This window comes from Elephas maximus, chromosome 21, assembly GCF_024166365.1.
Source record: "Elephas maximus indicus isolate mEleMax1 chromosome 21, mEleMax1 primary haplotype, whole genome shotgun sequence".
Taxonomy (NCBI): Eukaryota; Metazoa; Chordata; class Mammalia; order Proboscidea; family Elephantidae; genus Elephas; species Elephas maximus.
Genome location: NC_064839.1, coordinates 34165123 through 34177340, shown reverse-complemented (window position 1 = coordinate 34177340; position 12218 = coordinate 34165123). Strand labels below are relative to the sequence as shown.

The 12218-nt window shown below is 42.1% G+C and overlaps 1 protein-coding gene across 2 annotated transcripts in view; it reads left to right on the top strand.

Moving 5' to 3' along the window:
- The first annotated feature begins 1470 nt into the window (after positions 1 to 1470).
- Positions 1471 to 12218, top strand: part of GFOD2 (glucose-fructose oxidoreductase domain containing 2) — a 38233-nt gene continuing 27485 nt past the window's right edge. For both annotated transcript variants that reach the window (XM_049864385.1, XM_049864383.1), the window contains exon 1: positions 1471 to 1661. The gene's annotated coding sequence lies outside the window, so the exon portion shown is untranslated. The remainder of the gene's footprint in view (positions 1662 to 12218) is intronic.

The following is a 12218-nucleotide window of genomic DNA, read 5'->3' as shown; positions in this document are numbered from 1 at the left end:
TTGAGTGATGGATGGCTAATGGTGCCACAAGCTAATACAGGAACAGAAGAGAACAGGTGGTAGCTAAAAGCCACTGGAGTGGTTAGGTTTCCTGAAGGAGAGTATACAGAACCATAGATCAGGGAGGCATGGTTCCTGCAAAAAAGTTACGTGGTCCAGCAAGTTAGGAAAACTCTCACATGGATGTACACAGTGAATGTGACCAGCTAATTAAAGGCTCTGAAAATTGTTAAGACATGTCGTTTATTCCAGCACTTCCCAAACTTAAACAGAATGTGTCACTCAGGAGCATCTTCCAGGACTATAGCTTTACAGAACCCTCTTAGGGAAAAGCTAATGTAGTGGGATGAGTGGAGTATTAGATTAAGCACAAATGTTCTAGTTCCATAAGTAAAGCCAGAGGAGGTTCCTTTCCCCCTGGGCTAGTGGTTATCAACCTGAGAGTGACCCCCCCCACACCCGGAAGGGGACATTTGGCAATGGCAGTATCTTTGGTTGTCACAAGTGGGGGTGGGGTGCTACTGGCATCTATTGGGGAGCAGCCAGAAATGGTGCTAAACATCCCACAATGCACAGCCCCCCACAACAGAATTATCAGGCCCAAAACGTCAACAGTGCAGAGGTTGAGAGACCCTTCTCTAGGAGGGTTTCAAACAGCGGGACTTTGAACAATGACTAAGAAAACAGATCAACACTGGCACACTTTGATTCTGCCTCCTTTCTGTCTGGCTGTGCAAGACCCAGAGGGGAAGGAAGAAAGATATAAAACCCATTTGGCATATGCTGGCATCACAGGCTGTCCCGGATAGATGGTCAGGGGACTCTCCTAATGCCAGTCTAGTGGGGGGTTCAGACTCTCACCAGAAGAATCAGACAAGCAGGGGCGGGGGCTCCCCATGCAGAAATAACCCCCCTTCCTTAAAACTTACAGCTGAAAAGTCGAATCAAATTTCTAATACATCCAGTTTTACACTAACTCTACGGGCTTCACCAGGCAAGCAGGCAGTCTGGTGAACAAGAGTAGTCTTGTTACAAATGGTCTTTACTGTGAGGGACATAGGATCCAATAAAGAGGTCAAGGGGACTTAGGTCACATCCAGAGGAAGAGGGACCTAGACAGGCACTTGAAAACAGGAAAGTGAGAGTCATTAGAAGTCAGAAAGTTCAGCGAGTTCGAGATAACTGGCCTTCAGAGGAGATAGGTCATTGTCCAACACCTGCTCTTCCTTCATCCCAGGACAACCAAGGCCGACCACAATTCCCAGAACTTCCTCGCTTCTGAGGCTAGGATAGAAATCCTACAACAGAAATCACTCGGCTCCTCCGCCTCCAGGGCCGGAAATGAATGACTACGGTCCCCAGTCAGGCTACTTAAGCTCCGCCCCCAAGGAGGGAGCATGCGCAGCTCCAGGTTACGGCCCCAGCCCGCACAGGTCCACCCCCGTCAGAGAGCATGCGCAGTCCTTCAGCTGTCCCGCCCCTCCTTTTTCTGAGCCTCCGGTTCCTTAGAAACCAGGCGGCGCGTTCCGGGTGGTAGCGCTTTGGACTGCGGTACCCGAGCGTCCCTGCCAGCCTCCCTAACGGCTGGCCCTTGGCGGCTGAGACCCGTCCGGACCCATGGTCTCTAGTGCGGCGCGGGGCGGTAGATGCCGGCGTGCCAGGTGAGAGGCGCCCCGCGGCGGCGGGTGAGGGTGAAGGAGGGCATGGCGAGGCAGCGAGCGGGCTCCGGCCGGGCCTCCTCCGCGGCCCGGCGACCGAGGTCAGAGGCGGGGTACGCCCAGCTGGGGTGGGGAGGAGGGCGTTCTAAGTGCCAGCACGGTCCCGGGTGCCGAGTTCGTGGTGGGGGGTCGCCCCGGGGTTCACACTCCCCATCCCAGAAATAGAACCTGTACGTTTGGTCGTAGAATTGTAGAATTTGGGATCCTGGAAGGAAGGACTTCGGACATAAACCATCCCTATGCCAGAGGCGGAAACCTGGGCTCCTCTGCCCTGTACCATGCAGACCCTCTACCTGTGTGAGGATGGACGCTTTGTAGATGAGGATGTGTGAGGTGTGGAAGCCGCAGACAAAGGCCTCAGGGGGTAGCTGGGCCATTCTTTTTCAGAGTGAGGAGGGACTTTTTGGAAAGGGTATTCAGGTGCAAGTGGGAAAAGGGACACCCCAGAAGGTGTGGGTGTCTCTGCCAGCCCCCGAGTGACCACTGGCCATGGCATTCCCACATCTCGATGGCCAGGCCTACTTTTGAAGCTCAGGAAGGGAGCCTGTGGACTTGGGGAGACAAAAGGTTAGGTAAGGTATTGCCATGAAGGCATTATCCCACATGAATGGTGAGGGCGGAAGAGGGGGGCCAGAGATACAGCGCTTGTGAGTGGTTGTGTGAAGAGTTTACCTACCAGACAGCCGCGGAATTGAAAGAAGACTCTGGAATAGAAAAGTTTAAACCAGCATTGGATAGATACCAAGGAAGATTATAAACCACCTTGTTTATGTTCATTGTTCCCGTAGTGTCACCTGAGGGAAAGACACATAAGGAAGAAAGTGGGTGCCCTTTGAGTGTAGCGAACCAGGGCAGGGCACCACCCAGAGGACCTTTGTAAGCTATGGGGCACAAGGGCCTCTGAAGGAAGAGTCCTTAGTATGTGACCCTTAAGCTGAAGGGAACAACTGTTTAAATTAGAAAAGAAAGACATTTAAAGCGTTATTGTGATATGGAAAAAGGTTGTCTTTAAGAGTAGAAGCTAGATTCATTCTTGATGAGGAAACTCATTTCCTTCTGAAAAGCTACACCAGGGAACAAGAGTTTTAAGGCCATTCACCGTACAGAAAACTTGAAAAACAATTGCTGCTTTTGGACTAGGAGTTTAGAGAACCTGTCTGGACCAAGAGGTGAAAATTTTCAGCAGACGCTTCTGTTGGCAGAATATCCATTTTATAGATTCGTTGTGAGAGGGTTTTTCGTACCACTTTGTTGGTTACTCCACTTTTTCTATGGTTGTGGGTCTTATCCAGTTTTTATTTGCTAAGACATTTCAGGTATATGATTTCTATAGAAATATTAGAACCCATTAGTAGTAGAACTACCAGTTTAAAAAAAAATTCATTATATATGGAGGGGAAAAATGTGATTTTAGAAAGGTCTCCTGATTCTAATCATCATCATAAAACTGATGTTCAATACAAATTTTACTTAGCAGCAAGGTTTTTTTTCCCCCTCCAGAGTGATAAGAGAAGATACATCAAAAGTTTTATAATAGATTATATAAATCTAAGGAAAAAAGCTTTGTCTTAGGTTCAGTCAGTGCCAGACCATAACTATAGATATTGTGGCTGTGCATTTTATTGAGTTTTCTGGTATCTGTGGAAATATTTTGTATAAATATCTCAAGAAATAAATGTGGTATTATCAGAAGGATATGTAATCTGTGGGAAAAATTAGTACTGTTAACCAAATTCTATCAGGAAAGCTTCATGAAAATCATCATTGTTGGTGTAGGGAACTTCCATTACGTTAGCATTGGTTCACATCAAAGTAAGGTATGTAGGCCAAAGTCAAAGTCAAATGTAAGGGAACAATTGCCAACTCTTGAACCCGAGACAGAGCTGGATGGGGCCTAGGAGGTATTTTAAGTACTTCTCCAACAAGCTGTTGGATAAGATTCTGCTTAAATGTGATAACTGTGTCCCATGGATTTGTGTGCATTTTCTGAGCTCCTACAATTAAAAAAGAAAATCACTTATTTTCAGAGGAGAAGGTGTACTTACAGAGGACTCTTAAAATGTTTCTTAGTTGCTATGACAATGAAACCTTTGACAAATAATTACTTAACATCCACTCCATTTTCTGGGGCAGCTGAGGGCAGTTATCAAACCTGGCTTGTAATAAAGTAATCAGCAGTATCTGACAGGCCAGCTATGAGGAAAGGGTATCAGATAAACTGGTAATGCAAACAGATTCTACTTTCACTGAGCTGATTTCCTAGTTTTACGATAAGAGTAAAAATGAAATAGGGATACAGTATTACTGATGTAAGAAGTCATAATACAGAAGTATGTTCAGAAAACACAGGAACCAGAGTCCACTAAGAAGTAGGAAAAGAGCCTTTCAGATTCTTGAAAAGTCATTCATGCACACTTATAGTAGGGGTAGTATTCTAGGATGAATCTACTGTTAGAATTGGAAAGCATCTATGGAAAAAAATTGAATTGTGAGAATTTGTATATGGTATACCAGAACCAAAAAACCCAAACCCGTTGTCAGACAAGTCAATTCCAACTCATAGTCACCTTATAGGACAGAGTAGAACTGTCCCATAGGGTTTCCAAGACTATAAATCTTTACTGAAGCAAACTGCTGCTACACCTTTCTCCTGCAGAATTGCTGTTGAGTTCGAACCACCAACCTTTTGGTTAGCAACCAAGCACTTAACCACTGTGCCATGAGAACGTCTAGGTTTTTATATGGTATAGTAATGGGAAATTATTTTCCTTACATACATAAGTAGAAATTTAGAATAAACTTCATTGTATTAGCTTCAAGAGAGTCTAAAAAGTTCAAAATACTTCAAAACTTTTCATCAGGCATTTTAAAAAATGGGAAATGAAAGATATTTGAAATAAGCTTGGGCTCGTGAAAGTCAGAATGATAAGAGTTACCGAGGAAAGACATGAAACAGTAAGACTTCCCTACACTCTAACGTTCACTGATAAATTAATTAGACACTAGGTCAGGAATGAGCTCCCTAAAGAACCATCTCTTCAAACCAAGGCAGAGTAAATAAAAAGTGGAATAGGCTTTTCTATCTCATGGTGATGGGAAAAGAATACTTAGAAAATAGGGATAAATGTTAAGGAAGAGATAATATTCCTAGCATTACTTAAGTATGTTGTTGTTTTTAGGTGCCATCGAGTAGATTTTCAACTCATATCAGCCCGATGTGACAGAGTAGAATTGCCCCATACTTTCCTGGGCTGTAATCTTTACAGGAATAAATCACCAGGTCTAAATATACTCAAGCCTTATCCCTAAGAACTTGTTCTTTAGTTTCTGCTTTTAGAAGAGAAGTTGCAAGTAATACCTTTGTCCCAGGTTCTGTCACTTCTCAAGGCATCTGCTGACAAAATGCCACACTCTGGGACCCAGGGCAGGCTCGGAATTGCTGGGGGACACTTTACTCTCCCCACCACTTCCCAAAGCCATTTCCAAGAGCTTCTTCTGTAGGGGTTTCTATTAGTCCTCTACCATGAAGAGTTAGGGATAGGGCTGTGAAGAATAGGAACTGGGTACTGAGCACGGTCTTCTTTTCTCACCTGAGATAACTGCTACTCTCAAACTGTCAGCTCTCAATTTCTCAGGATAAATAGATATCCTCAAAATAGAGGGGACCTGGAACACCACAACTTAGCTTTGGGGTTTACTGTTATCACTTTACAACTGCAAAATATTACTTTCACAATTATATTTTGTCTAGAATGATAACCTTAGGCAAATCATGTAATTTCTGGACCATAATTTCTTCACCTGTATAACTTACAACAGAAATTGAAAATAACATAAATGTCTAACACCAGCGCATCATGTGAACTTTAAAAATCAGAAAATTCTAAAATACTAAAATGAATGGATATTTTCAGGTAAGTATATCTCACCTGAATTTTATAACTGACCTCCTTCATTACACATTAACAAAAACAAAAAAAAAAAAAAAAAAAGGAAAAGGGGGGAGCAGTGTGGCAAAGACTATTGTGAGGTTACATTATTTTACACCTCACATTGAATAACTAGAAGATTGTTAAATCACAGCAGAATGTGGTCCTGCCTAGCTGGTAAGCAGCTTTTTGCACACAAGTAGGAGATACTTTTGAAGGGTGCCGGGCATTTCTAGTCCACTGGGGAACTACTTAATCTACTCGGTGATCTTATGTGTGTGTAATGCACAGTCACCAGTTGTGGGTTGCTATACCTTTGGTTGCCCTAAGAATGCCCTATACCTAAAATCTGGAAGGAAGGCAAATGAGTGACCCAGATTGTCTTTTGTTGCTATAGAAATAGCCAGTTTTCTCAGGAGCAGAGTAATTTATTCATATAGAAAGTGGAAAACACTAAGAAAACTTTTGTTATTAATTAGGTTTATAAACTGAAAAACGTTTATTATAATAACTGAAAATCACTCACCACTAAATTGACATTTCAAAATGGTTAATTTTATGTTACAGTAATTTTACCTAAATTTTAAAAAAAGTTGAATTGGGGAATGTTGTAATGTTGTATCATATATATTTTTACAGCAATAAAGGCAAACCAACAAAACTTATCCTTTTCTTGGGATCACAGGTAAAACAAGTTTATAACACACCTGTCTCTAGATTGGCTACTTTACTTGCATCATGGACAAGTATGTTTTACCTCAGTGATTTAAGGCAAAGGCAGAGAAATCTTATTCACATGCCTGCTATAAGGAGAGATCTTTGAACACTCATCATGTCATTGTGTCAGATCATCCTTGGTGCTCAGCTGTGGATGTAGCAAGAAGTGGAAACTGTAAGTTCCAAGGACCTGGCCTGTCTGGATCACTGCTGTGTGCCCCAACTCCTGGCGTACTGTCTAACTCATTCGGATGCTTAAAAGCATTTGTGGAATGAATGAAGAAAGAACTCTGGTGATGGGGTATTTTTATTGTTAGATGCTGTTGAGTCAATTTTGACTCATAGCAACCCCATGTAACAGTAGAACTGCCCCATAGGGTTTTCTACGCTGTAATCTTCTTGGGAGCAAATTGCCACGTCTTTCTCCCATGGAGCTGCTGGGTGGGTTCAAACACCAGTCTTTCAGTTAGCAGCCAAGTGCTTAACCATTGTGCACCAGGGCTCCAGTAATGGGCTATTGTACCATTGAAAAGAGGCTGAGCACAGGAGGAGGTTCATGTTTGAGAGAGAAGATGAATTTGGCTGGGGGAAAGCTGGTAGATCACACAAGTGGGCATTTCCAGTAGAAGACACTTAGAAGTGTTGAGCTAGAGAGAGTTGTCAAGGCTGGAGATCAGAAGTCTAGAATGGTGGCATGGAAGTCATTAGTGAAGTTGAAGGATTAGATAAAATTGCTTAGAGAGAGAGTAGGGCTGAGAATGGAACTTTCAGGTTGATATCAATCTTGAACTCACTATTAAAGCCCTCTGAGAAAATAATAATATTCTCGTTATTACTAGATTTATAAAAATAATAAAGACTTGATATAGCTGGTAGACAAGTACTTATTCCTGCTGTAATCATCAGCTAAAGCTAACTTTTAGACCTGAATGTGATCCAGATATCTCTGTGGGTGTTAAATTTATTTCTCCTTTATGACCCAGTTTAGCTGACCCTTTTGTACATTGGGTACTTATGCCTCATAAGACAAGTCATTAGGCTTGTCATTAGTGTCCCTCCTGGGACACTGTGTGAAGATGTTGGGGGTGGGGGAGAGCCAGCGTCTCTGACCAGTATTGGGTATGCCCTGATTTTGTGGTAGCTGCCTAGCAGTTTATCACCCATGTCAGCTTGGGGATCTTGGGGAATAATGTTTCTTTCCTTTGTGCTGTTTCTGCTGCTGCTCTCAGTGGGAATGCAGGAATCTGACCATGTCATGGAGCCAGTGTAGGCACTGTTAAAATAAATCATAGGAAAACTAAATCTCCATAGAGTCTCTGGATCTTTGAAATCCAAGGACCAGAGCATTTATCATAACTATAATTTGTAAAATGCAATAGCTGTTTCTTTGGTTTGGCTTTTATTTTTCAATAGGAACATAAATACAGTTAAACATTTCACATCTCCCTCAAAGCATTCATGCTACCATTTCATTCACAATGAGTATGGCTTGGTTAGTGGGGAGTTGTAACTATACTGCATGTAGCTGCTTCGCTGTGGTCATACAGTTCTGACTCTGAAGCTGCATACTTGCTCCTGCTCAGGCTCAATGATGGGATGTCTCTCTTTGTTGGGTCCAGCTCTGCTCTTCAGGCATTGATAGCCTGTCTGCTACACTGGCTCAATTCTGATGTCAGGGGGACCAAAAGAAAGGTTGGGGACAGATGGCCATGCACACACGCCCTCCTAATTAATTCTTGGTACATGACTGGCATATACTAGTTCAAGTTCATGAAAGCATTCCTGCTTACTTCCCCAACAAATTCCTGGTTTTTGCAAAACAATGATTAAACTTAAAACTGACCTCCGCATTTTTATTTTATCTCTTTTACCATACTTAACAATTACGCTCTTAACTCAGCAACAAAGACAAACAACCCAATCAAAAAATAGGCAAAGGACTTGAATAGACATTGCTTCAGAGAAGATGTACAGATGACCAGTAAGCACCTGAAAATATGCTCAACATCATTAGTCATTAGGGAAATGCAAATCAAAACCACCATGAGATACCAGTTGAGTCCTACTAGGATGGCTGTTACCAGAAAAATAAAAAGGAAAATAAGTGTTGGGAGAGATATGGAGAAACTAGAACCCTCATCCATTGCTGTTTGGAATGTAAAATGGTGCAGCCTGTGGCAAACAATTTGGTGGTTCCCCAAAAAGTTAAACATAGAATTACCATATGACCCAGGAATTACACTCCTAGTCCAAAAGACTTGAAATGAAAGCAGGAACTCAGATACTTGTACACAAGCGTTCCCCAAACCAAGACCAAACCCATTACCGTTAAGTTGATTCCAACTCATAGCGATCCTATAGAACAGAGTAGAACTGCCCCACAGGGTTTCCAAGGCTGTAGTCTTTATGGAAGCAAACTGCCACATCTTTCTCCTGCGGAGCGGCTGGTGGCTTTCTCATTATTCACCATAGCCAAAGGGTGGCAGCAACCCAAGTGTCCATCAATAATAGATGAGTGGATACACAGATGTGGTCTATCCATACAATGGAATATTATTCAGCCATAAAGAGAAATGAGGTTCTGATACATGCTCCCACGTGGATGAACCTTAAAAACATTATGCTGAGTGGAAATAAATCAGACACAAAAGGAAAAATATTGTATGGTGCCTCTTTTGTGAAATGTCTAGAATAGGCAAATGCATAGGGACCAAATTTCATTAGTGGCAACCGGGGATGGTTGTACTTAAGGGGTACAGAGTTTCTGTTATGTGTGATGAAAAAAATTTAGAAATGGATAATGCACAGCATGGTGAATGCAGTTAATGTCAGTGAGTTGTACGTGTAAAAATGGTTGAAACGGCAAATGTTTTGTTATATATATTTTACCACAATTAAAAAAAAAAAGAATTAATGATTTTATGTTATAGATTTCTTTGCAACTGGATGTTGGGTCATTGCACCTCTCTTCCCAGCAAGATATTCCACAGTATGAGTTCTGGGGGATCATTCAATTAGCTTATACTCTTAAAGATTTTAAAATAATCATTTATTTAAAATCAGAAAAATGAAGAAGGAATTTAGAGGCAGGAAAAACAGTTGCATTCTAGTCAGCGTAGAAACCTTTGGTCTGACTTCTTGATTCATTCATTTGTTACACTCATTCCACAATCATTTCCTAGCACCTACCTCATTATCCGTCGCAATGCTTAGTCTGGGTGACACAGCAGTGAGTGAGACAGACAGCATCCTTGCCATCGTGACATACACTAAATAAGTGATCCCAGTGAAGTGTGATGAGTGCTGTGAAACCAAAGCCTAGGCTGTTTTGGGAACTGGGAGCTGAGTCACCTAACCCAGCTTAGGCATGGCCTCCCCAAAGAAGTGATGTTTAAGTAGAGACCTGATAGGTTATGAGAAGGCGTTAGCCAGGGGAACTAAGAAAAGATTGTTCTAAACAGAGCAAATAGCGTGGACAAAAATCTCAGAGCAGAATTGAAGAAGCTAGATATGTCTGTTCACCAGAATGTCCATTGTAGGGGTAAAGAGTGGAGAGGCCCAACCCACTGTGGGGAGACACTCTGTGAGCCACATAAGGAATTTGGGCTTTATCATAGGGGCACTTAAAAGGCTGGAAGAGGAAATGATTGGGGCCAGGAAAACGATTAGCTGTCTATTGGGGGAATCTAGTCAAAAACTGATGGTGGGTTGAGCTAGGCAGTGGATGAATTCAAGAGGCATTAGGATGTCCAGTTGATGGTTCATACTGACTACCAAAGATCAAACAAGAGTTGCTACACGCACATACACACAAGGGTTACATAATGCCTGTTTCTGCAGAGGCTCAGAGAAGCTAAGGAACCTGGTTGCACAGCTGGTTGTGGCTCGTCTGTTACACACAGCCAGTGGTAGAACCTTGAAAAAGTTACCTAGCCTCTCTGAGCTTTTGTTTCTTCATCCGTTGGCAGGGTTTCATGGTCTCAGAGAGATGTAATATGTTACACTAACGCTGCCTGGCCTGTCGCACTCACTGTGTATTAGCTCAGAATATTATTAAGGGGCAACATCTCAATCAGTCACAGATAAATACTAGATTTTTTTTTTTTACTAGATATCTTTTTAAAACAGCAGCAGCAACAAATGACCTATGTAGTGACTATGTGTCAGACCCTGTTCTAAGTGCTCTACAGATATTAACTCAATCCTTAAGTCTCCTATGAGGTAGATAAAATTATCTCCATTTTACAAGTGAAGAAACTTGAGACACATAAAGGTTAAAAAACTTACCTAAGATCACCCAGCTAGTGGAGCCAGGATTTGAACTTAGGCAGGATGGCTGAAGATTCCATGCTTCTAACCTCTGTGCTATGCTGCCTTCCTCATAACCTGTAGCCTCATCAAATTACATGTCACCAGTGCTGCCAAGGAACTTTCCACACTTTATTCCTGAGCAGCCTGTGGTGATTGGGATGGATGTGAGCTGGGCAGGGCTGGATTTGTGCAAGTCTTGGAGGGATGTGAAGAGTATGTGCAAGGATGTTAGGGAGATTTTAGGGATGAGAAAGTGTGGCCACTGAAATAAACAAGGAAAACCAGCTCTGCCTGCTTCAACAGGAAATACCCAGCCATCAGGCCTGCCCAGCTTCATGCCATCTGGCTTCCTCTGGGACCAGCTGATGCCACTTTATGGGTATTGATGAAGCTGCCCTTTGAGTCAGTGGCAGTAAAACAGACGTTATTAAAAATTCTTCTATTTTGTTGTTTTAAGCCACTCATGCAAACATACAACCACATATAACTAGAACATAAAGGAAGGTGGTATGAAAGAAGAGGAAGTGTGCCCTGGACATGAACATAGAGAGGACCTAGACATGTGTTTCACTCCCCTGACCCTGACTATCATGGTTATAGCTTTTGGTAATTAAAACATTAAGCAGACTGTTTGGTGATTCCTCAAAAAGTTAAGCATAGAATTACAATATGACCTCACAATTCTACTCCTAGGTATACACCCAAGAGAACTGAGAACATGTACTCAAACAAGTATACATGTATTACTCTTAATGTTGTTCTTAGCAACACTACTTACAATAGCCTAATGGTGGAAACAGTCTGAATGTCCATCAACTGATGAATGAATAAACAAATTGTGGTATACATAAAATGGAATATTACACAGCCATAAAAGGAATGAAGTACTGATACATGCTGCAACATGAGTGAACCTCCAAAACATTGTTAAGGAAGCCAGAACAAAAGGTCACATATTGTATGATTCCATCTATATGAAATATCCAGAATAGATAAATCCATAGAGACAGAACGCAGATTGGTGGTTGTCAGTGGCTGAGAAGAGGGAGAATGGGGAGAAACTGCTTAATGGGTAAGGAGCTTTACTTTGGAGTGATTAAAAAAAAAAAAATTTTTTTTTTTTTTAAGAGAACCTACAGACTGGGAAAAATTTTTTGGCTATGACAAATCTGACAGAGGTCTAATATCTAAAATTTATAGGAAAATCCAACATCCCTTCAACAAAAAGACAAATAATCCAATTGAAAAATGGGCAAAGGATGTGAACAGACACTTCACCAAAGAAGACATTTCAAGCGGCGCACAGACACATGAGGAAATGTTTGCAGTCGCTTGCCATTACCAAAACCAAAACCAAACCCAGTGCCATCGAGTCGATTCCGACTCATAGCGACCCTATAGAGGAGTGCACATCAAAACTGCAGTGAGATACCATCTTGCCCTCCGACATTAGTGGCATGAATCAAAAAAATATATAAACAGAAAATAACATGTTGGAGAGGCTGCGGGGAGATTGGGACTCTTAGGCACTGCTGGTAGGAAT